We start from the raw sequence: 25,320 nt of genomic DNA, 5'->3' as shown, positions 1-25,320 counted from the left end.
ATTGCATTTGTTTTTTTCTGTTAATAGCAGAATATTAAAGCTATTTTTTGGAAAGCAAAAGCTTCTGCTCCAGCAGAAACCCACCTCTTCATGTGCTTTTTGCATATTTTAGCAGTTGCACATATTTATGTAACATATAATCTCTGGTTACAGACAGATTGCAATGGTAGAAATTGAGAATTATGACTAGAGCTCTTTGAAGAGATTAGGATTTACAGTTTGTTTTCAACACTGTTGAAAAATATTCAGGGCTCTTCCTTCTTTTGTTAGTTTTAAAACTTTCTGACAAACTTAATCTGATTTTTCTGACATGCTGCATTACTGAAGGCTAATTTCTATTCAGCATATGCTTCAGTACAGCGTTTGTGTTCACAGTATTGCCTGGGACAACAAAACAGTCTTAAATCTTTATCTTTGCTTGCTTGCAAGTTCTCAAAAGAGAAAATATATTTGACCAGTGCTTTAAAATACTGAGTAGAAAATGAGAGGCAACATGCATAAAATTATAAATGAGCACATTTTCATCAGGGCTGATGAGCACATCATCTCACACACTACCTCTTGATTTGAATGATATTCCACTTGACAATGGCAGTGAAACTGACAGTATTTGCTTTTACCAGTGATACAGTCTCCTTAACAATTAATGGCAGTAGAGCATATCACAAAGGGAAATGTAAGATCCTTGCAGGGTGGGATGACCAGAAAAGTCAAATAACTTAAAGGCAATGAGGTGATTCTGATTAAGCTGTTGAAGTGACTGACCACTTTATTTGTTTTCCTTTATGACAAATTGAGTCAATTTGGAGAAATAGAATCTCTGTTATTTGCCTGCTGTATATATTAACTTAGTTCAGTGAGATCAATAAGACACGAGGAAAACTATCAAATCAGTGCAAGGTAAAATAAATGCACAACTGTAATGTCATTAACAACACTAGGAACTCTTGTTAGGACTTCTAGAAAGTACACAGTAATCTTCAGAGAGTCAAAATTTACTACATAGAAATTAGAATTTGTGATAACCTCATAACTTGGGGGAAAGAGCTGTATGTCATCCAGGCTCTAAATGCAGAAGATAATCATTAACAATTGTACAAAAGCAATCCAGTACCAGCAAAATACTTGTACCAGATATGGGAATGGTATATACAGCATTTGCTTTTGTAAACAAAATGAATACTTAGTATGTTTCTCAGAACCAAGTAGATATATGTCAAGAAAAGCTACCAGCAGTGGATTATCAGTTGCATAATCCTACAAGACAGGTGTATGCACTGCAAAAGGGACATATCTGGGGTAGCTTTGCTGGCAGTTGACACAAGGGAGCTGTCACTGTGCACCGTCATGAAGGGCTAGCAAAATGTGTAACAGCAGGGGGAATTAATACTGTCATTTCTCCGTGCAGTGACTTTGGGGATTAGGCAGGGGACTCCTTGCTGTATGGAAGTACAAATACTGAGGCACCATCCACGACAGTAGCATCAAAGGGGAATCTTGGCTCTCCTGGTATTAATAATAAGGACACTTGGCATCACATGTATGGGCAGGTGACACACTGTCTTCAGCTTAAGTAAAACACGAAGCTATGATACTTGGAATACTGGCCATTGTTTGCAGCAGTATTCATTAATATTGTATTGCCTCCAGCAAATATATCAAATTCATCTTCTATTGGTTCTACTCATTTCCTTTGGAATATAAAATAAAGTTCAAGGTTTTGGGCTTGAGGCCAGCATATCTGATTGCCCAAAGTGCTGCCATTTGACAGTAATGTTCAGCAGCTTCATTCATCTACAACTCATATACATTAAATTATGTCTAAGAAAGAGAACTTTCTCAGATACCAGGCTGAAACCAATTCTCCTACAGACCAAAGAAGCTTTGCTTTATGCTGCAAGGCCTTGTCTTCACTACAAACGCCCAGAGAATAAACACAGACAGCTATTGACCAGATTTCTTCCCTTTATGATAAGGTTGGTGGGACAACTCCTTCACAGCAGAGCTGATCGCAGAGCTGCAGGCACTGCTGCGGAGTGGGCTGCTGCTGCTGGCTGCCTTTTGTGGCTCCAATGTACAACTGAGGAGCACTGATAGCAAAGTCAGTTGGGAAATCACCACTGCCTGCATGGAGCCTCACTATCACCGCAGAGAAAAGACCGCCAACAGAAAGGAAAACCGACAGCATTTCAACACGACCTAAGCTATCTCCAGCGTGCACCAAAAGCGGGGAATTGGCAACACCAGCACGCACACGCTGTGACGCTCGTTTCTATACCCGCAACGGTGGGGCTCTGAGAAGTCAAGAGCAGCACCCACGCACCTTGAGGGAATCTTTACACACAAACAGCTCCGCGCGCAGCCGAGCCCAAGGCGGGCACGAGGCGGTGGGCACGAGGCTGCCAGCTGCTCAGGCTGACGGACAGCGGCACACACCCGCCCCAACACCACACGCGGCGGCCGCCGAGCACCGACCCGCCCCGCCCCTCAGTTGCTACGAGCCGCCGTCGGCACACCCCTTTCCGCCGGAGTGACGCATGCGTGCAAGGAGACGGAGTGTAAGTCTCCATTTTGTGTTAATTTCCTTCCGGGTACCGCTGGGTTTTCCAGCGGCAGCAGGAGGAGGAGGAGGGGGTAGCTGCTGAGATGAGAGCTGGGTGGGAAGCGCCGTGCCGTTCTGTGCGCCGTTCCTCCAGGGCTGAGCGCTGCACCTGCAGCGTTACCCGCCCCGCGCTGGGCTTCAGGCTGCCTCTCCGCTCCCCTTTTTCCTCCGAGCTGGATGCTCTGAAGTTTTTTGGATGTGTTTCGCACTGATTTCCTGGCTAGGAAATCTCAGATGTCTGGGCGTGTCCCCTCGCGTGGGGCGGCTGGGGGTGGGTGAGGTGCGTGCAGCCCCTCGTGCTCCGGAGGATGGCACGTGGCTGAGGCACGGCGCTGCTCTGCGAGTTCGTAGTGAATCCCTGAAGAAACGACTGGAGTCTAACGGGAGACGGGATGGCAGCGTTGTTTAGTTGCTTTTTGTAGGGGAAAAAAAGGTGGTCAACTGCAAGCTGCGCTTGCTCTGAAGAAAAGGAGAAAAAGAAGTGCTTTAAATGACCCTTTTGGGGATGTTTGTAGTTAACTTTAAATGATGATGATGTTAAAAAGAGGCGAATACAAAGTACAATTCAAAGAGCTGCACACAATGTGTTATCTGTAGGCAGATTTCCCAATAACTTATTTCTGAATGTCAGTGATTCAAATAAAACATTCTGGAATACATCCTGAGATCTCAGCTGCTTAATTTTAAATTGAGTCACAGGAATGCCTGGTAGAAAAAGTGCATGAAACACTTAACCTTCTTCCTCAGAGCCGGATGTCTGTTATCTCCAGCATATAGGAGCTGCTTTGATTTCATAACCTGCCTTCGTATTTCCGCTCAAATGCATTTTTAGTTTTTCTGAGTGTTGTTAAATCATTGATCGATGGTGGAGAGCCATTTCTGCTTTTAAAAGTTGCATTCTGTGCGCTGGAAAGAAATTGCACGCGCACGTTGCTTTGCTGCCTTTGAGTGCTAGGTGTGGTGTGCTCATAAAGCTGAACTCAGTTCACTTGTCAGTTCTGGCACTTACTAGGAGACCTTCAGCTGTGTTCCTTTGGTTTGTGTGTTTTTTTTTTCCCCTGTGTTTGAAGATGGGTTGGTAATGTTTGGGCAGAACCGATGTTGGTTTCATTTAATATCAGCTGTATAGCACTTCTTATGTCAGTTCTTATTTTGTTCTTCAGAACATGCTGTTTGTATTAGTGCTATATTGTTATTATTGGAGAATCCTAGATAGAAAAGACAGCAACACCTGAAAACTGTAGAGCCTACCTGTTCTGTTTTTATTTCTTACACAAAAGCTTTTTTAGTTGAGTCCGTTTTTCAGGCATTCAACTTTCTGTCACTCTGTTAGCACTATTAGGTGTGTAGCTTCTGTTGCAGTGAGAAGAGTCTTAAACTAAAGCTGTTGTAGTAGTCAGAAATTTAGGTTGATAGCCTTGGAATTCTATGCTTGCAGCTTCTATTGACTTTATTAGTGACCAAGTTAATGCTTTTACATTTTGGGAAAATTGGAGGATGTGAGAATGATAGTGGAAACAATGGCTTGGGTCAACTCATATAATTTCAGGTTGGGAGTAGGATTATCCCCTTGTCTTCCATATTACAACTGCGTGTGTACTTTATAGGATTTGCAGTTTCACAGTTACAATGTATAATCCTGTCATATTCATTTTGTCATCTGTCACACGAATCCTTTTGTGCACTTGCAGTAAATAGAATTACTGAATTTTGTAAATGTCATTCTTTCTTCTCCACTGTGATAACAGATTAATTTATTTCCATTACAAATACATAAAATTACACAAGTAGATATAACTGCCTTTCTCAGAAAGTTGAAAATATTGCCACTTTTCAGCCTTGTCAGCTGATTTGTCAGTGTATAGAATGTGTGCATACTAACAGCTTCAAGCAAATCAGGAATGTTTACTGAGTGGCCCAAGTATTGATGATTAAATTGGCGACAAAAGTTGTGTTGACTAATGCAGCTCAAGTTGTAGTATTACAATTATCCTGAAATATGAGCTTCTTATTCCCAATGAATTTGGTGCCAGTCAATAAGCAATGTTTTTATTTTGTGCATTATAGTTCATTCTTTTACCTGATATTTGTATTTCCCAGTATTATCCGTATTTTCATCATCTTTTTTCTTTTAATTATAGCTTAAACATCTTGTTTATCTTAGCATGGATTCTTTGCACTTAGATTTCAACTATTCTTAGAGAGTTGTGTATTTCTGTTGCTTTGCTATTCCCATTAGCAGTAGAAGATGCACACCTTAAAGAAGTTTTTAATGAATTATATTTAGTCACACAAAATGTGATAAAATGAGGATATAAGGAACTGTTTCACAACCTTCAGCAGTTTTAAGTTTTACTAGTAAAACTGCAACTTGCTTTAATTGAACTTGATTCTCATGCTTTTGTTGGTTGTCTCTGCAAGTTGGAACTCGTCCTGTTCACGACTCACCAGTTGATGTGGTTTTACTGGTGAGTAAAAGCAGTTTTCTTGCTGTCTCAGAGGCCAGTATATTAATGACTCAGCAGCTGAAAGAGCTTCTGCAGCAGTCCTTTATTGAGGAGGTTGGGGTGGGGTGAATCAGGTGTGGATTTAACAGCTACGTATTTTGATTGTGTGCCTACGAGGAACAGGTTGGACACTTGCTGCTTAAAAGAAGTCTCCTGCTCATAATTCAAGCACTTACAAGGGAAATCCTGTACCATAAATGGATCTTAAGTGCATATTCAGTCAACTGTAATACTTCAGTGAATTGTATTGGACCAATACTTTAGTATTGGACAGGAGGGCTGAGGTTACTTTCAGAAAGGGTAGGTAGGTTCCTGCAGGTGGTTCAGAATGGCAGTAAAGACTGTTTTTGAGTAGGTAAAGGAGCTGTTTGTAATCTTGTGGTCGAAAATAGAGAAAATGTTTATTTACATCTTGCAATTAGAAACTTTTGAATGTGTTTTTTCTCCCAGTGATACCTAATATTCCTGTTACAACTCACCAAGCTTGCAGTGTAATGCATCTAGCTGTGGAACTCCTTTCATCAGCTTCATGTCTATCAATATTCCAAAGTATAGATTTTCTGTATTTGCACTGTAGTGCTGCCCGTTATTGGATCAAAAGAAGACTGTGACTTAGGGTGTCAATAGTCAAAAGCATTTAAATTAATTCCTCTGAAGATTTTATTATTTTTTTATTTTTTATCCTTAGCATTTGCACAGATTTGTGAAGGCTTTAAGTTTCTAAGGATCTGATATTGGCCTCGGAAGGTATTAGGAAATCATTGCATACTGACTTATTTGTCCTGTTCACTTTAATGGTATTATGCAAGTACTGAAAAATAGGTACCATTTAACTGGTTTGCTGGATTAATGTCCAAGTCTTATCTGAAAAACAGAGACAATGAATGCATGTTAGAAAGCACTAGGTAACATAAAAGGCTCAAATTTTCATTCAGCTTATATTAAGACTGTAAATTGGTGTTCTGTTAATAAGAACAGTATTGTGATGCCCTGGACTGATGGTGTGTGAAGTATTTGATAGTCTTTTTGGATGGGGCAATCAGTTTTAAATGACATTCATGCTTTATTGTTGTTCTTAATGGTCACTAAAATGAAGTGGTGCTGGATTTTCTGTGGTTTCTTCTTGTCATTTTGTTCTTTTTGATGCTGTACCTGATTTGTACTGCCTTCTTGATATTCCACTTTCAAAAACATTCATTAATTTCATATGCTTTACCCATGATCTTTGGCATCTCAATGAATCAAAACCAGTAGCTTCATTACACGCTTATTTAATATACAGCAGCAGAGTAACCAAGCTGACAAGTCTTTAGATTCTTATGTGAAAGGATTTTGAAATTACACTTGCAGAGAAATACATGCCTCCTTTTTATTGTGCGAGGACATCTAATGATTTCAGGCTTCCAGTCTCTTTTTAGTGTATATTGTTATTAAATATTTAAGAATGATACAGCTGTGATACATACTATTTCAGAATAGAGAATTTTATTCATTATGGAGGAGTTTTCAGGTCAAATTTCACATTAAAACATCCAGTTTTGGAAGGAAGTAGGAGGAGAGGACATAAAGGAGCTTGTCCAAATCTAAGGTTTAAAAATCTCTTCCATCAGTTTTGTTTAGGGAGGTGCTTTGCTGAGGAAAATATGTATTCGTGTTTGAGACATTAGGTGTGTGTATTTATAGGGAAGTCAAAATACAAGCATGCACATCTTAAGTGTTAATAGTCTCTACAGCATTTGGTAGAAAATTTCATGACCTTAGACTTCAGTCTATGCCAGCTTTCATTGAAGAGATACTTAATTTATCCTGTAGCTGCAGTGATATTACTTCACGGAATTGTTGCTTTCTTGGACTGTTGCTTCATGTATACTGACTACTATTTTTGGTTCATTTAGCATTGTACTTTTGTATGAAAGTAGCCATTTGTTTATTAAGTAAGAACTACTATACAATAAACTAATAAATATTCTAAAGCTATTAATTATAATGGATGTTGACTGTGTTATATAGTAAATATTGAGATTTTTCATATAATAAATAATTATAGATATACTGTATTTGCTGTGTACTGAATTAGGAAAGGAGGTATTCTTGGCAGTTGGACTGTAATCCTTTGTCCATTGTACGTAGGTCATTCTGAAAGTAATGCCTCGTATTTATTTTCCCAGGAATGGGAACAGATACAAAAAGCACAATAACACTGATAGAGCAAATTCTCAGCTGCAAATGACTGTTTTTTGGTATAATCAGTGCCATTAGCTGTATGCATTCAGCAGTGATGAACAAGAGCCTGCACGCTTATAGGTGGAAGGGTTCAACCCCTACTGCTTCCCCACCAACATCCATCTCCAATGTCCTGGGCCTACATAGTAATGGACTGCTCCAGAAGTAATGCCTCCTACTTTATTTTCTGTAACTATAACAAAGAGAGTTAGCCTTTTCATCTGTTATGTAAATATGTTGGATTTAAATAGGAAACATTTAACTGTGGTTGGATGTCTATGAGGCAGAGTACAAATAATCTTCCTGTGTTCTCTGAAGTCTGAGTACAGATTGCTGTACTTCAACATTAGACTAAGTAGGACATTTTAGTATGGGCGTTTGTGAGGGAATAGACAAATAAGTGGAAGGAGCTTTCTTAGGAAAACAAATATTTTTAGAGTACTTGTATGCCTAAGGACATAGACAGGTGTTTTAAAATTTGCAAAGAAAATACCAACGTGCAAAGAGGTTTATTTCTATGAATTTGGAGGTGCGTTTTCTTGTATTTTTTCTTTAGTGTAATGCTCATTGTTGAGGTAAGCTTGGAGTGTTTTTAGCATTCTTTGCCAGTACATTGGAATACAGATGTGCAGATAGTATTAAAAAAAAATAAAAGCATAAAAGCACCCTCTTTCGTGCCTGCATAGGCATTTACAAGGGCTGGAGAAACAAGTGGAAGTTGCTTGAGTTGGGTGAATCTCCTTACAGCTCAGAAAATTGTGTACACACAGGGATTATAAAGTAGCCAACAGCTAAGTTTGGTTCTGCTTCATTCTTGCCTTTCAAATGACTACAGGCAGATTTTTGCAAGTACTGGAGCTCAGAATAAAAATACTTTATTAATGGTCATTACTGATTGGCTATACAATTTCTGTATTGTAAGCTTAACTAGTTAGGTGGATTATGGGCAGATCTGTGGCCTAAACTGTGAATGAATAAACAGTTTTCCTTGGATATGCTTTCTGAATTGCCTTGTCAAAAAATCTATTAAAATACACACAACTGTAAATATTCAGTCTTCCTAGGAAAAGCCTCTTATTTGAAACTGCTAGAAAATTTTGGAGAATTTATTGTGATACTAAATTGGAATTAATCTATATAGTGTGTATACAGCCAAGTGTATTTCTCTTAATTTTTTTCATTAAGGTAGGTGTTACTGTTAATGTTGGTTCCTCATAAAATCAATACCTAATTGTTTTTTATTTTTTTCTAAGGATGTTACAAATCAGGCAGAGGTTGGGGCTTCAGTCAGTTTCACCATAGATGTCGTAAAAACCAAAACCAACAGAAAAACAGGCCTGGAAAGAGAGCCTTTCATCTCTTTGCATCTTTTTACAGAAACGTCTTTCCTTTAATGATGTGGATGATTGAAGTAACCCTTTTTTCCTCAAACTCTGACGAGCATTTTATAAATTCAGCTTTCCTAGGTGGAAACTAATAATTAGTGATACCTGCAAGTTTGTGGTACAGGGCTTCCTTCTACTCCAAACAGAACAAAACTGAGGTTTACTTTAATGAGAAATGAGATTTCATGTTAATCAGTTGCAATGCAACAATAGCCATAGCATATTTCAATATAGAATTTTTTCAGCTTATTCTAATTTAAATTAAGCTCTCTGACAGGAAATCGGCCCTTACTCAAGTTTCAGTTTCTTTAATGTGCATTTCGAGGTGCTGGGTCCTCTATGCCTCTGCAAGGTCAGAATGCTTTACACTGTCAGAGTGGATAAGTGTCTGTACACAGCGATCAACTCCCTTCTCAACCTTTGTGATAAGCTAAATAAATTAAACTCCTTATTAGGAACAGATGAGGATATCAGATAGCTGTGGCAAAAGACAAGCTGTAGGATAAAATCCACTGTGAACAAGGGAGATAAAAGAACACCAAAACAGTTGGCAGAAGAGGAATATGATTGTAGCCATAGTCAGAATAGACTTGGTTGGCATTCAACAAAATCAAATAATGAATCAGCAACAGAGAGAAACAGGCAGAATCCATTTCTGGAGGACTGCTTTATGCATGATCCTGCCTTAATGCCTCTTAGTTCTCAGTAACACCTGTTTCAAATGTTTATAAACTCTGTTCTGCTGCTTGCCCTCTCAGAGGCTGTGTCAGATGTCAGACTGTTCACTTCCAAAGATCTGAGTGTGGATGAAGTGACCCAACACACCTGTTTGAGGTTACTGCTGGTAGATAGCCCTGCGATAGTGCTGCTTCTGGAGGGAAGCATCTGCTACATCCAGTTACAAATTCATGCGGTCAGAAGGGCTTTCTGGTACTTTTTTTTTAATGATTCTTCTCAGATGTAAGTGCTTTGTTAAACTGAATAATTTCTTGTAAATGCAAAGAAGCTAAGCTTTAAAGCCAAGTAGTACAGAGACAGAACTAGTGCTGTTGAAATGCACTATTTGAAACGAACAAAAACCTCTATCCTTGTGCAAATGCAGTTTAGTTTTGGGTAACTTCTAAGTTAATGAGGTTCTCTATTTTGCTCACTTTTATTCTTTTCTCAAAAGTAAAGTCAAACCTCAGTTGTTCAGAACAGCCTTTGTTGATTGTATTAGACTTCATTGCTGTGGTTGCCGGCTCGAATGGAAGCTTGTTACCATCAGTGCAGAATGACTCTGCTGATGGAGCTTATGTGTTCTGAATCTAAACAGATTTTTAGCTCTCCATATGAATGCTTCATTCTGAAGTCACATAACTAACTTGATGCAAGCCAGTTTAAGGTTTGCAAGAAGTGCGATGCTTCGTTGTTTAATTTTCCAAGTGCTGATAAGTCAGTTGTTTGCAACTCTTGTAACATTTGTCTGTCCACAAAAGAAAGTATTGTCAGCTAGCTTCACCTAAAGCTAATTTCTGTTTGGTTCTGAGAATGTGTTCTTTGTAAGTAGAGGTTTTTCTTACTTGTCAGCACTACTCACTAGGTTACTGTTATCACTGTGGATCTTGATGCTCCTCAGCTCTGAAAAGCAAAGCTAATCATCCAGAGATGTTTGAACAGCCTCCTGTATACTAAGTGGTCTGGGGGAACTATTGGCCACTCCTATCAAAACCAATATTTTTATATAGTTGTGTAACTTACTTTTTTTTCTTTTGCCTATGATTATTGTCAGTTTTCTGTCCTTCAGTTTATCTGACAGAAAATTAACTGCCGGAAAGGACTTTGCTCTCTAGAGCTGAATTGAGCACCTCTGGCTGGATGCTCAGGGACGTGCAGAGGAATCTTTCCTGATTCTGAGATTCTTAAGATTGTTGCCTATCTCCAGACAAAAATTAAAGATATCATGATTGTGGTTATATGTTGTCTTTTTTTCCTTAACTAGTTATTTTTTCTTATCTACGTTGTTACCAAAAAACTGAGACTACCATTGTGCAAATCTGATTAAAATTATCTGTGCTGTTTCAAAGGTCAGGTGCATTCAGTGAATTTGCTTTCAAATTACTTTGTTTATTCTGTGTACGTATGCATCTTGAGCTTTAGAAAGGTCAGGAGAAGAGATTCTTTTTGGAATTTAAAGAAGGTAGTTTTTTACTGCTGCTAACCCTTGTTAGCTTCATTTGAACTAACAAAAATTGTTTTCCTTTGTTTCTTTTTTTTTGCTGTCAGTTTTATTTTTGTAGTGAAGCTCACTTATTACCAAGATCCATTTTAAAATAAAATCACAGTGCATTAATGTAATTATGTCTTGTTTAAAATTAGATAATGCTTGCACTATTTTGGCTAGTTTTGTTTTGGTTTCTTGACTTACTTCATTCATTTGACAGGTTAACTTTCCTCTCTGGTGTAATGCACTTACAGAATATACATAATTTAACTTTTGCCACAAATAAAAAAACAAAATAGTGATGGTGCAATCCCTTGGAATTTGTAAGGCTTGCTTATTAATGGTCGTGTTGAACAGTATAACCACAGAAGGTTTCATACGTGAGTCAGTGGTGCATAACTGATTGCAGTTTTCAGTCAAGAACTAATAACAATCCCTAAGGAAGTGGGCTCTGTTAAGTGTATATTTCTAGACATTTAGAAGAGGAAGAGCCTGCATCTGCAAGGTGTCTAAACTTTGTCCTCTGTGCCCAGTTTTGGTAAACTTGAGTCCTAGTCCAGCTGAGTGTTATGGCAATGCAGAGAAACAAGGGTTACGGAAAGCAGGAAAAAGTAGAGTGAGAAAATATTTTTCTTTGGAAGGAGACTAATCATACTTAGCCTTTATGAGGATGATATATAAGACCTGATGTTGCACTTAATCAGAATTAGAAATGGGTGATTATCCACAGCATGTGGTTTATGTAAATACCTTGAATAATTCTTAGCATCTAAAAAAAACCTGAATACTTATTTCCTTATCTTTTCCCAAGTTCTACTGTAATGTAGAACTCAATTCATATTAACATCCATAGCTTTTTACATAATCCAACTCTGATGCTAGTGAGAAATTGTCCAATTTTCTGATGTATAGTAATGCTCTGAATATTTTTGTTTGTAGGTTCCAGTTCTCTTGGGTTCTGAGTGTCCTGTGAGACACACCAGAAGTCCCGTAATCGGGGATGCTCAGCTCTCTTGAATTTTTCTTTGTTATTATTTCCAACTGAGACAAGAGCAACTGCTTCTCCATGTGTGAAAATCTGGTGTACGTGTGTGTACTCAAATGTTCTGATTTCTAAATTCTGTAGCAGACAAGGTATAATCGTGCACTTCACTGCACTGTGTGTATTTATGGTACTGTCATTCAGACGCTTCTAATGGATACTTTTGTGTGATTTCTAGATAGAATGCAGTAATAGGTGGCTTCAAATCGGTGTGGCTTTATCTCAGAATTTTTATGAATAATAATAAGAGTCAGAAATTTTAAAATGTTGCATTTGTTCCTAAAGATTTAATTTGGAAATAGCAATGAACCCAGAAGGTAAGAACAGTAACAGACACACAGTAATTGACTGCTCTTAATAGAGGATAAATCCATGTGCCAGTGAAGCAAATGTGAACGAGTGGGTGGCACTGCTTGGTTGGCATTGACGCTTATGCGAGGTCATTTCTGTCCTTCAGCCAAAATGATATTTCAGGAAAAGGTCATTTCAGTTTCTCAGAGAAATAAGAGTTACTGGAGCTGACTTCATGAACGCTTACTTCTGAAGAAGCATAGTTTCTTTGAATGTTATTGCATATCTTCATTATCTTTGCGTACATAGTGAGTGTAGTAGCACAGGGCTGCTTTGCCAAAGTTACTTCTAGTGTAGATCAGCATTTGGGTTGGGTGTTTGTAACTTACAGTGCATGTATGACTGGTATATCACACAGGACACTCCTGCTTTCAACTTCTGGTTTGTATATAATGCTATCAGGTGAAACAAAATAGAAAAGCAACTTTATTTTTTTTTTTTATTGCAAAGAGGGCAAGTAATTATCAGTTTGTGTGTGTTGTTCTTAGTGTGCCTGTGATGCTCCTGTGAGTGGCTGATGATGTGTTCTGGCAACAATACTGTGCTGATTTTGGGCCCAAAGCAAATTCTTTGAGCTGAAAAGTTGAGGTTGTGTTTTTCCTCTTAGCTTCAGAGATGTTCCATCATAAACATAAATAATATATGTAAAACATGGAAATAAATTATACTCTGAGTATGATCATTATTCATTCTGTCCACATACATAATGCGTTTCTGCTGTTTTATCCATTTAGGATTCTGTGCTTATAATTGACAGAAATAGTTGTGCATTTATTGAGCTCTGCTTTGTTTTGAAATATGTAATCTATAGTTCCAGGAAGCTCGAAGAAGACACTGGAGAATACAAAGAATGAAGTATTGTCAGTATTGATGAAAAGCATAAATCAGAAAAAACCTGTCTGATAGCATTGTTTAAATAGCTTCTCATAAATGCGTAAGATTCTCGTTAGTCCAACATCAGAAGACTGATGAATATTAATGAATGAGATCAAAGACATATTTAGAAATCAAAGCAAGTAAACAACAATTATTTTTAAAAATTATGTAAGTTTAGAACTACACAGAAATATGCATCTTTGAGAAGCTCCAGGATAAGTTTTCCTTGGAAATATTTTTCCTGAAATATGTTTCTGCAGAACTAGATGGGCATTTATGGAACATAAGAAAAAACAGATATATTTCAGATGTTGCTGTATATATTTTATATAAGAAATATTTCAATACTGTGTATTCAATACAACTTACAACTATAACTTCAGCTGTGGGCTTCAGAAGGCTGGGAATTGGAGCTTACGCAGAGTCCATCGTTTGAGCTTGACTTTGACTGCCTTTTGTATCAATACAAATTAGTGAAATACCAAGAAGGAAATTTCTTTTGATGCCTCAGACTTCTGCTGTTCCCTTTCATATGTTCTGGAATTTCTGGACAACAGTTACAGTATGTATATATTTCAGCTGAAGTCACTCTGTTGAAGAGCTTGTATGTGACTCAACAAAAATTCTAAAGGTTGATGTGAGAGTAATGTCAAGAATCATCTTCACTTTGACATTTGCTTTTATAAGCATACACCTATGGCATGAACTCTATAATGCAGTTATTTAAAGTTTGAAATGTGCACATGTTTGAAATGTGTTACATGAAGTAAATATGGCATTGTCGCTACACAGTACTAATTGAACTTCAAAGGTGCATGGAAATAATTTGAATGGACTGTTAAGTAGTACTTGTCAGTCCTCTTTAAATACATATATTTGAGTAGCACATTTTCTATTGCACTGGAGTGGAAAAAAATAACAAAGTGAATTCATTTCTGGTTTGGACTAAATAATAGGTATAGGCATGAGTTGGGATACCTTTTGTTTTTACTTTTCTATTCCTTTTTTTTTTTTTCCTGAATTTTGTCTGTTTGATCTTCAAAATTCTGTAAGGATTTTAATCTATGAAGTCATAACGTAAATACTGTTTCAAAGGCCCAGATCTCCTGGTGCAACACAGCGCAGTGTCCTGGTCCTCAAGTACTCCATCCCTATGGGCAGTAGTGAACGTTATTTGGCAGTTTGTGGTTCCTACAAGCTTTAATGGCGATGTAGGGTACACGAGAGGCTTCTTGAAATACTGTCAAAGTAACGGTTTCATTTTGAACCTAGATATAAAGCTAATGGTATCTAACAGCTTTTAGTGTCACTGAATCAAATTTCTCAAGTAGAAAGAGTATTTGACATTCTGTTTTAAAGTGACCGTATGTTTGACCCAGTTCTGCGATGGTGGTGTCATCACAATTGTATCTCACTGCTGTAGGCTCTTGGAGGCTGACAAGCGGAACAAGTTGCTTTAGCTCACATAGCTCATCTGTCACATTGAGCAGCCTTCAGATTTCTATTAGCTGAATGAAATGGGGAGAAAGTACTCCCCCTGCTCCCTGCTTATCTGTGTACTGGGCAGCATGCTCACACTCTAGTAATGGAGTGAAACAAAATGCTGGAGAAATAGGGGTTAACTGTATTTCCGGAGATGCAAATGTAAGCCACATCTAATAATTAAAAGGTGTGTGATTTTAAAAAACAGAAATAATCTCCAGGTACAGATAGAAGGATTTGGATTACATGGAAAGTTAATTTCCAAGGAAGGTTTGTGATTACCTTATCTGAAAGGAAAAATGAAATTCTTTTAAATTGTCCTCAGCATTGTACATTAGAGATGCAATTTTATGGTTCAGCAGGGCAGTGACAATCATCTGCGTCTTCATGGTGAGCACTTCCTTAGCATTTGAAATGGGTGAACTGTGGAGATGATATTATATTTTCCCAAAATAGCATAGCTGAGAATTTTGTATGCTGTAGGGCAAATAATCTTAGCGTAATCTCAACGCAAAGCTCTTTGAAGTTCTCTGAGAGTGATGTTATGGCATTGATTTTGTGCAGATTGCTCTTTGAAGTTTACATGTGAGTGTCCTGACTGCTGTACTCTTGCACTGGCCAATTAGCATTCTTCATTTTGAGAGTATTGGTAAAAGAAGCACTAAGCATGATGGTTAGTAAATGTTGATGAAACTTTTTCCCATATCAAACAGGATATTTCTTTTCTAGCCTTTCAAATTTATATAGGTTTTTTAAAATGCTTTTCTGCAGAGTGACTGTCAGATGGTCTTATTCAGCTTGAGAGACAGTAATCAGTAGTAACATTCCATTTAGGGTAATTAAATTGAATACTATAGGAAAGTATATAATGCTTCAATTTGTGTTCATTTGAATTTGGCTATTCAACTTTGATGGGATTTCCATTGAACTAAATATTTCATTTTACAATAATACACTGTTTAACTCTTATCTGAGTAAAATTTGGAAAGTGAGTGTTTCATCAATCCTTGTATTTATCTATAGAAACCACTTAAGACTTTTCTGATCATGATTTTTTGTTCTGAATTATCAGATTTCTTTTTTTTTAGTCTTTAAAGTACTGAATGCTGCTTTTTGATTGAACTTTCTCCTGCAGAAACACTGAAGATTAATATATATAACTTTGAATATTGATAATAAATTTGTATCCTTAAAATCTGTTTGATAGCTCACAAGTATATTTTAAAATAATTGATGATGTTAACTATTTGGGGAAAATATGGGTTGAATTTTAAAATACATACATTGAGCTGTGGTGTAGTAGACATAAAATACTTTTTTTTCAGTCATTTCAGGTCCTACAATAATGAGATGATTCATGTAGTTATGATATTTTTTTAAACAAAACTTTCTGCTTTGGCCTACTTTTCTCCTATATTAAGATGTCATTCCTCTAAATACATACAAAAATATGTAGCTCGTCAGTACAGCTAATATTGGTAACTGTAAGGACAAAATGTGCACGTTCAAAGGTATGCTTGCAAGACTGACTTCTTAGAGAGAAGATATATCCTTGGGTTATTTTACTTTTTTATTTTTTATTTTTTTTAGATACTGCTGTGAATTGCCTTTTCAAATTTACATCAACTTGCATCTAATTAGATGTGTGTTTGCCTGATATTTAAGAATAACTCAAACTAATTTAAGTGCAAAACTGACTGCAAGTATAATTTTAATATGGAAAACTAATCGTGCTATGCTGGTATGGATTTTCTGTTTTACTCTTGGAGCGTTTTTTAATTTTTTTTTGATTAAGTAGTCTCAGCAAACAAGCTCTGTATGAAATGCTGAGGCTGCTGGGTGTAGTATTTGGAGATGCACAGCATTAAGTTGAAGTGAAATGGTTTTATGACTTTTTTATTTAAAAGATTGTGCTGGCTATGTGTTTATCCATTGCTGCCATAAACACACAGCACCTTACCCTTGACTATGCTGCGTGTCTTAAGATGTCCCTATGTGGATACAAAATGTACTTTCTTTGTCATGAGAGTAACAAACTTCATTGATGGTGGACGCCGAGGGTTGTTCAGAAAACAGACCATTACCAGAACTGATGATTTGAGGCATTGGTGTAGAAACATGGTGTTGAAAGGCAAGGAACAACCACAGCTAGGCTGGGTTTTTTTTGTTTTTCTTTTTTTTTCTATGAAGAATAATTGTGACAGGCCTCAAGTAAAATAATCTCTGTGTGGCAGATAACAGAAATACTCTCTGATGTTTAAGAATGTAGTATGCTGCACTGGGGGAGAAGCCTGTTATTAGTACTGAGTTCATTCAAAGCGATGCTGTACAAAATTACTCAAAAGGAATACATTACTGATACTTTCATGGAGGAATCATCATAAACTAATAAAAGGGCTGTGGAGGATATGACGTGTGAATTAGAAAAGTATAAATGCATGGGCTTCACGACTTCAGAGGAGAAGAAGGGTCATCCTGTGGTAGTGGATATATGGTGAATTGCACAAGATCTGAAACTGTGAGGACTGCCTTTGTCATATCTAAGGGGAAAGTCAAAGTGTGTATCTGTACAGAACCCTATCACTGATAAAATGATTACAGTATGCCTTTGGGAGGTACCAATCAATATGACTATCACAGAGTAGAAAGACTGATGCCATTCCAGCTGATGAGCTCTGTGAGTGGCTTGGAAAGCTGTGAAAAAACACACAAAAAAAATCTTCTTTATCTCAGAAAATGTGTGGAAAATGTGAGAATAAGACTAATAAAAATGAGATGGGATACCATGTCTAGGTTTGAAAAATGAGATAAGAACATTCAGCTGAATTACATTCACCTGGTCTTTATAGATGGCGGCCACACAGTTGAGAGCATTAACAAAGCACCAGAATGGCTGTTGGTCATCTTGAAGGCTGGGAAGTTGTGATAACTACCCACAGGGCGGTTTGTTGAGGAAACTTGTTAGCCTTTTTAATAATAAGTGACATCATCTGTATAATTTAAGGGCCCACTGGTTTGGTCAAAAACCACTTCAGTTTAATCCATTTGATAACCCTTTTCTAGCTTACATTTTTGCTTGATCTTTTGGCTCTGCTTTGTTGTCTCACTGACAAAGGTACAGGATAGTTCCCTTGTAACTTCTCTTTTTACTGATATATAAATAATTACTTCCAAATATTTATTTTGTAAGCCTTTGTAGCCTCAGAGTGCAGGAAGGAGAAGGTGCTGAAAAAGTGAGTGCATTTGTTGTGTTGTGTTAACAAACATTGCCACACATCCTTTGCTGTTATATTCACAGATCTAAAGTTCATGGATTAAAGATAAAGCTGACAGGACAACTTCTTTAGCCACCTGGCATTCCTATCATACAAAACTGCTGAGCAGTGGTTAGAGGGAAAGTGTAAAGAAAGTTGATGTGCTGAGGGTGGCCGAATCTTAGAGAATGATTGCTGACTTTGGCTTTGTTCACAGTAGTTAAGGTGTTCTGGTGTAGTTATGTTTGCAAAGATTAATGGTAGGTGTATTTAAAAATAAATGCACTGGTTTTGCTTCTGGTCATTAGTACAACAGTGCTAGGTAGGGAAAAAATGTTAAAAGTGATATTTTTTGTGGTTCTTCTGAATTTACACGAGGTTCGCCTATATAGTTGCATTTCTACAGGAAGCTGGAGATAAGATATATAATATTGCAGAGATCTCATTCCCCCTCCTCACTCCCACCCCCCTCTGCACTCAATTTCTGTGAATAAATCACTGAAATTTAAGTAACTCAGGATGATAGTTAAATACATACTAAGTGTCTTGGTAACTTCAGTATCTGAAGAGAATTTAGCATTCTGTGTAGAATTACTTATTCTTTGATTTGTATTTAAAATGGAAATATATGGCTTGTTTGGTTTTTCTCTTTTTAGGAAAAAAGAAGAGTGTATAATGCATTAAGCACTGTGGCAAAGACTCATTTTCATCCCGTGATCTCACCGCTGGTTTCAATAAGTTCTTCCTTTCATTTCGAGATTTTCAGATGTTAGCTTAGGAAAAGTTGAACTTTGATATCACAGTTCAGTGATACCAATTCCAATATCCAGAAAAGAACTGTGATAAAGGAGTCTGCAGCACAAAAGGATGATTTAGAAATGAGAGGCAGTCACATTATGCAGTGAAATTTAAACTAGTATAGATGTGTGTTGTCATGAATTGTAACTAACTGTGATCAACTGTTGAAACGTTTGTTAAACAACAGATTTGTGTGATACAGAAGAAATGAATGTGTTGCATGGGTTTGATAGTTTTCTGTGCCTGTTTTTATTTAATGATACGGTAAATTGATTTTTAATGTTTGTATGCACAGTTAAGCTATTTATAGGTAGATGAATGCACACACAAAAAGAAATTGGAGCAGATATTTGTGATATTTTCAAAGGAAAACTTTTGAGGTGTAAAGAAGTTTACTTGTATGTGTCAGCAGTGGTGTGTAGGTTTATAGCTGTTTGTACCTGCTTCATCTCCTGTTTGATTATAGTTATTAACAGGCACTCACCTCTTGTATTGCATGTGATAGGTGACCTGTAAATTGAATATGCATGTGTTAATCCTTACTGTGTTCATCTTCAGCTTAGAGTCTCGGCTTCCATTTCTCTGTCCCTGGTTCCCTTTATCCGGCTTTTATTTCAGTAAAGATTCCTTTCAGTGTCTGCATCCTTTACATGGCCGCATTACACTTTTAAGATGCTTTTTTTCCCAGATGTCCTCCTTGATGTACCTGATGTTCCTAGGGGAATTGTCTGTGGTAAAGTATTTGTGTATATATGTGTATGCATAAATATATATACATACACACACATATACACATACATATATATATATATGTGTGGATACACACGCACTTTGAAAATATAGTTGCACGGAACTACATTGGTTGAATTTTGTTGTTTGAATTTTCTGAGTTTGGGAGTAGCTGACTTTGGAAACTTCCTATAAAATATGGAATTAATTTGTCCTTTTAATTTGCAGGTAGATGCTATTTACATAGAAAATGCTTATAGAAATAGAATAACAATTATATTATTGACACATTGTGTGCAAGTGTCATCAAATATAGATTCCTGTTTACCAAACACAATTGGTAAGTCCTTCGCAATCCCCTGATAAACACTTCTGCTTTAAGGTCAGTCCAGACCTCGTGGACTGCTTTTGCTTTCTTTGATAAAAGCAGAAGCAAGCATGCCAAATTGCTTTCCTCCAGCTTAACCCTAGCACCGTTTGAATTCATAAATGCTACAAAAGGGGAGCTTATAAACGCATGCAACACTGAAGTGGAAAAATGTCATGCCTACCTAATCTATTTCCTGGGAAGAGGAGAAAATCTTTTTATTCCTTTTATTCCTCAAGTCTCAGTAAATATAAGTTTTGAATCTTATGCTTAGAATCAAGCATTGTCTTTCATATTTTCAATGGCTATAAAGCCAACATTTTCTGCCTTTGATATATTGTCTCTGAAATGAGACAATAAAGGAGTCTGTCTTTTGCTGTACTGAATTAGAAAGGCAAGCTGTGATTTACATTTTTTTTCACTTTTTCGGTACCTGTTTAAATAGTACCTGTTAAATGGCTGTTTTTCTGAAGCTTCTGGTTTCGAGATAAAGTATTCAAGTGGTAGCACACCATTTAGCAGATGAAACAAAGTAATGCTCCACAAGGGCTCTCTATAGTGTCTAGTTTGCAGAAACATTAGAAATGCATAAATAGGAGTTTTGCTGTGCTTTGATAACAAATACATAGTTTTAAATAACTGGGACAGAAAGAAAATGATCTTAAGATAGAGCACTTGAGAGGGAAGAAGATTTTCACACTGCAAACAGGCTTGTTGCTAGAGGTGGGGAAGGAATCGTGCCGTGATATTTCTATCAAGTTTTTGCATAACTTTTTAGTTCAGCACAAACTGTTAGCAGCAGTGACTCTGCAATGGGTGTTTTTTTTCAGAGTTGAGGAAGATGAATTCTTATGAAAGGCAGTGGAAATGAAGTAACAGTGACTAAGGTTTAGTGCTTGTGTTGGCTACTGCACGTTTTTGTATGCCTAAGTTGAATAGCTGAATGAAGTAATTTTTCATTTGCTTGTGTTGTCTTAGATACTTCACATGCAACTGAGGTGATATTGTGGTCACAGTTTTTAATTTCTTGTTCACAGATAATGACTGGTGAGTTATAAATCTTGTCTCGAGTACTAGATAGTATGGAAAAATGGCTTTTGTCAAGGACACTATTAGGTTACATATGTTGTTCCTTTTCAAAAACACAACAAAGAATTTTTACCAAGAGTGGAATATAGGTGCCTGTAAGCTCGTACAGATATTTCTTTGTACTTCACATACACTATAGGGATTTTAAATACATATTGTGATTTTCTAAGTATCCGTGAGTGCTGGTGGATTTTATCACTTTATAGAGGAGTTAATTCAGATTTCTGAATGTTGGTACAGAAACAGTGCTTGGAAGAATTTTCTGATTGCTCATATTTGCCAGTAAATTTGCTGCAAGAACCCAGCAGGCATTGTCCTTCAAATTTCCAAAGATTGTTTTCAGCACCTTGAAGATGAGGATTGTACCTTTCAGGCTACATGCCATGAGACTGCACAGGTTTTCTACACAGTAGCTGCTAAATTTATGTTTGAACCTAGGTATGGATTACTTACTGTGGTAGCATGTTTTCCTGGTGGGTGCATGATATGGCATTAAAATTCCCTATCTCATAATAGGAAAAAAATACAATGGCTTTATACTACCCAAAATGTGAACTTTACCAAAATTAAAATTCCATAATGCTTCTTTCTGATTTAGGAGATTCAGAGGATACTAGAAATTGCTTTGTTTCAGAATTAGTGTTCCATTGTTATACCAGTATTTCTTGTGTAAGATGGAAACATTTGTAATAATCAATCAGAACTGTTTTTTGTGAGTGAAATAAAACAGTTAACCTTTGTAAGCTGTTATCACTGGAACCCTGAAGTGGTTTAATGGTGTTATAAACTGCTAACTTGAATCAGGTGAATCTGCAAGCAGAATTTAAGGAATAATATGTTCCTCAAGTTTTAAAGATGTGTAGCTAATATCTCTTGTCTTATCAACGAGTTTTACTTTCTCATCATAAACATTGTAATTTAAAATGATGTAGTTATAAAGTTGAAATTCTACACCTACCAGATGCTGGATTATTCTGTTTTGAAAGATGCTACTTAAACCCAAGTGCCAGTCTTTTCTCAAGGAGCAGTTTGTTGTAGTACCAAGTCTTAAATAAGACAGGTAATTCTCAAGTTAAAATCACCTTCCTTTCAAATGTTAGCAGTTCCTAAAAAAAAAAAAAAAAAAAAAAAAAAAAAAAAAAAGACTATTTCAGTTGATAGTCTGTCAACCAAGTGAGAGATCAGCAGAATTTTATAGAATGCAGATGGCACAGAAAGCTGTAGTATTTCAGTGCTAGCACACATTTTTCATTATCTGTCTGATGACAGTCTGGTTATTAGGTTGTTATTTTTCTCACAAATTGGAGCATTTGGCTAATAATTAGATTGCTTTAAAGCCCGTTCAAAGTACTGATGTATTTCTCATAATCCTTTTGCCCTGTGTTGCATTTGCTAAGGGCTAATTTCTTAGACTTGTGGGGAAAAAAAAAAGAAACCCACAACAAGACTTGTTCATTGGGCTAACTGTGAAAAATGCAGTTATACCTGATTTTCTAGAGGGAAAATCTCTAGAAAGATTCTTTCTGTGCCATATTCTTGAAGACTTATCTTCTGAGCAGAAATGGTAAAAAAAAAAAAAAAAAAAAAAAAAAAAGTTCAGATTATACTTAAAGGGATTCCACTTAGTCATAGTTGATCTGAAATTAAACTTTAATAACTGAATTCAGTATTTTCTCCTGTTTTTTTTTTTTTTTTTTAAGCACTTGAAGATCAGCAGCAACATTCATTGGTCTGGTTAAGTATGTTCTGCTTACACTACAAAACAGATGGCTCTTTGCACCAGCATATGAAGGATTTTGTAAAGGAATTGTTTATGTTTATAGTAGTTACATCACACAGTAATTGTTTATTTTTTTATACTTCAAAATTGTCCACATATGAAACCTATACAATCAAGTCTTCATCCAATGGAAACTGCTATATACTTCTTAATAGTAACAAAGATGGGTGTATTAATGTAACTTTTAGGCACTGCTGTTTGATAGCAGAAAGACTCAAAGACTCTCAAGACCTGGACAGACTGGAGAGTTGGGCAGGGAGGAACCTGATGAGGTTTAAAAGCAAGTTTAGAGTCTTACAGCATGCATCAGTATAGGTTAGGGATGACCTGCTGGAGGGGAGCTCTTTGGGAAAGGACCCGGGAGTCATAGTGGATAACAGGTTGGCCATGAGCCAGCAGTGTGCCCTTGTGGCCAAGAAAGCCAGTGGTATCCTGGGATGCATTTTTTTAATGCCATGGTGAGCAGAAGGGAGGTGATCCTCCCCCTCTACACTGTTCTGATGAGGGCAAATTTAGACTGTTGTATGCAGTTCTGGCTCCCCAGTTCAAAAAAATCAGGGATCTCCTAGAAGGAGTCCAGCAAAGGGCCACAAAGATGATTAAGGGCCTAGAGTAATCACAAAGATTATTAGGGCAAGAGTAATGGCTTAAAACTTCAATACAGGAAGTTCTGTACTAACATGTGGAAGAAGTTCTTAATGGTAAGGGTGATGGAGCATTGGAACACGCTGCCCAGAGAGGTTGTTGAGTCTCCTTTTATGGAGATAGTCCAGACCCATCTGGATGCCTGCCTGTGCGTATTGTAGGGCACCTGCTTTAGCAGGGGTATTGGACTTGATGGTTTCTTGAGGTCCTTTGCAACCCCTGTGATTCAATGTTATTAAAAATTTGCTTATTGAAAGGTTCATAAAACTACCTGGAAAGTATTCAGGTCACTAGGAACCTCTTCTGATGCTAAGATTTAGCAAAGGGCTTTGAATATTTAGTAGGGAAACTTGACATGTTAAAACCACTCCCTGTGTGGTTCTCTCAGGATAAAGATGAAGTTAATGTGTAGAACCATTCAGCTGTCTTTTGAGCAGATGCAAGCTCAAACCAGGAATCAAAAGGCTGGGCATTGAGGCCAGGCTATCAGAAACATTTAAGGAGAGACTTATTTCGTTCAACTATGCTTCCACCCACCGAGGGGTAAATATTTTTGCAGGAATAATTATTGAGATGCATCATCGCCCTGCCAAGAGAATTCTGTTAGGATTAGCAGCAGGGATAGTACATGTCACTGCAGATGTTAGACACCCTTTAAACTAATTCAATTAGGTAGGCTGACAAAAGGTTAATGCAAATCAATGTTAAAAAAGGACATTCTTTATCATGCACTTCAATTGCGGTTTTGAACTCTGAGTAGAAATCAAATGAAGATTCTAATTTTGTATCTCATACTACATACTGTCAACATAAAAAGCTGGCTTAATTCAATGAGATTTGCAATTGATATCTAAAGTGTAATTTTCATAACTTATGCAGCACTTCACCATTATTCCTGCTTATCCATTCTGGATGTATGTAATGCCATTTTTGTATAATGGCAAAGTTTAATATCTAAATAATCATACTATGGCAGTATTGTAAGTTATAGTGTTTCAGATTTAAAAGCAGAAAATTACAACCATTTAAATCAAAGCTGCAGTGTTTTGTTATCCCTAAAATTCAGTGACTACTCAGTAACATTACAGTAATACTTTAAATTCCTTTTCATTAAATAGTTTTCCAGAAACCTTTTGTTATCATTTCTAAGCTTACATCACACTTCTGTGTCTTTAATTATTGTCTTTTTCCCCCTCATTTTCAAATGAAAGGAGAGTTTGTTGGAATCTATGCTAATCTTCTTAGTAGACTGAGATGAGTAAAGAAGGCAGAAACTTAGCAGTTTGTTCCTGCTGCTTTCCCAGAAGGCTGTCCCTCTGCCCAGAGGACCTTTCTCAGGTAGGCTGAGGTTTCCATGAGGTGGAGTGCTGAGGAGTGGCTTCATTGCGGTGAATATCATGCTTGGATTCAGTGCTACAAAGCGAGGATGGCTTTTTGCCATGCCCTTGTTAGGAAATGTCATAGTTTTTCACCTCTCAAATGTGCTGTCAGTAATGGTTAGAACTAAGCAGTTACGGTACCTAATTGATTCTTCTTTTTACGGATCTCAGTATTCTGTGCTCAGCTTGAGAGAGTATAAATTCTTTCCCTGATTCACATATATGATTTAATATATAAGTAAACCTTCTTTCTTTCATTACTATAAAAATGGCATATTTAGATTACCAATATTTTGCTTAGCTAATCAATATTTTATATAAATCAGAGTTTTAGAAATGTTTACGTAGATGTATCAAATGGTGGACACAAATTTGGACAACAAAATCAAGTCTGACCTTTGATTTGGCTTTTGGAGAAAAAAATATGCATTTCTGCTTCAATAGAAAGCAGCATTTCCATCTTAAATTTTTAATACTTTTTATTTTTGCTTCAGGTTGACTTATGCTTCTTGAAATAAAGGTGCAAGTCAATACTAACTGAAGGCAAATACTCTTTGTTTGAAAGACTGGCATAAATTCACATCTATTTCAGGTAGTATTGAATATTC

General features: G+C 36.9%; 1 protein-coding gene across 4 annotated transcripts in view; it reads left to right on the top strand.

Annotated features, from left to right (window-relative positions):
* Positions 1-2,450: 2,450 nt before the first annotated feature.
* FHIT (fragile histidine triad diadenosine triphosphatase) overlaps positions 2,451-25,320 on the top strand; it is a 512,252-nt gene continuing 489,382 nt past the window's right edge. For 3 of the 4 annotated variants that reach the window (XM_031555606.2, XM_085235680.1, XM_085235679.1), the window contains exon 1: positions 2,451-2,558. The gene's annotated coding sequence lies outside the window, so the exon portion shown is untranslated. The remainder of the gene's footprint in view (positions 2,559-25,320) is intronic. The other variant, XM_010718629.3, reaches the window with a different exon arrangement.

Source organism: Meleagris gallopavo, chromosome 14, assembly GCF_905368555.1.
Source record: "Meleagris gallopavo chromosome 14, MGAL_WU_HG_1.1, whole genome shotgun sequence".
NCBI classification, from domain to species: Eukaryota; Metazoa; Chordata; class Aves; order Galliformes; family Phasianidae; genus Meleagris; species Meleagris gallopavo.
Note: the sequence above shows the minus strand (reverse complement) of the source record. Positions and strands in the feature narration are given on the sequence as shown.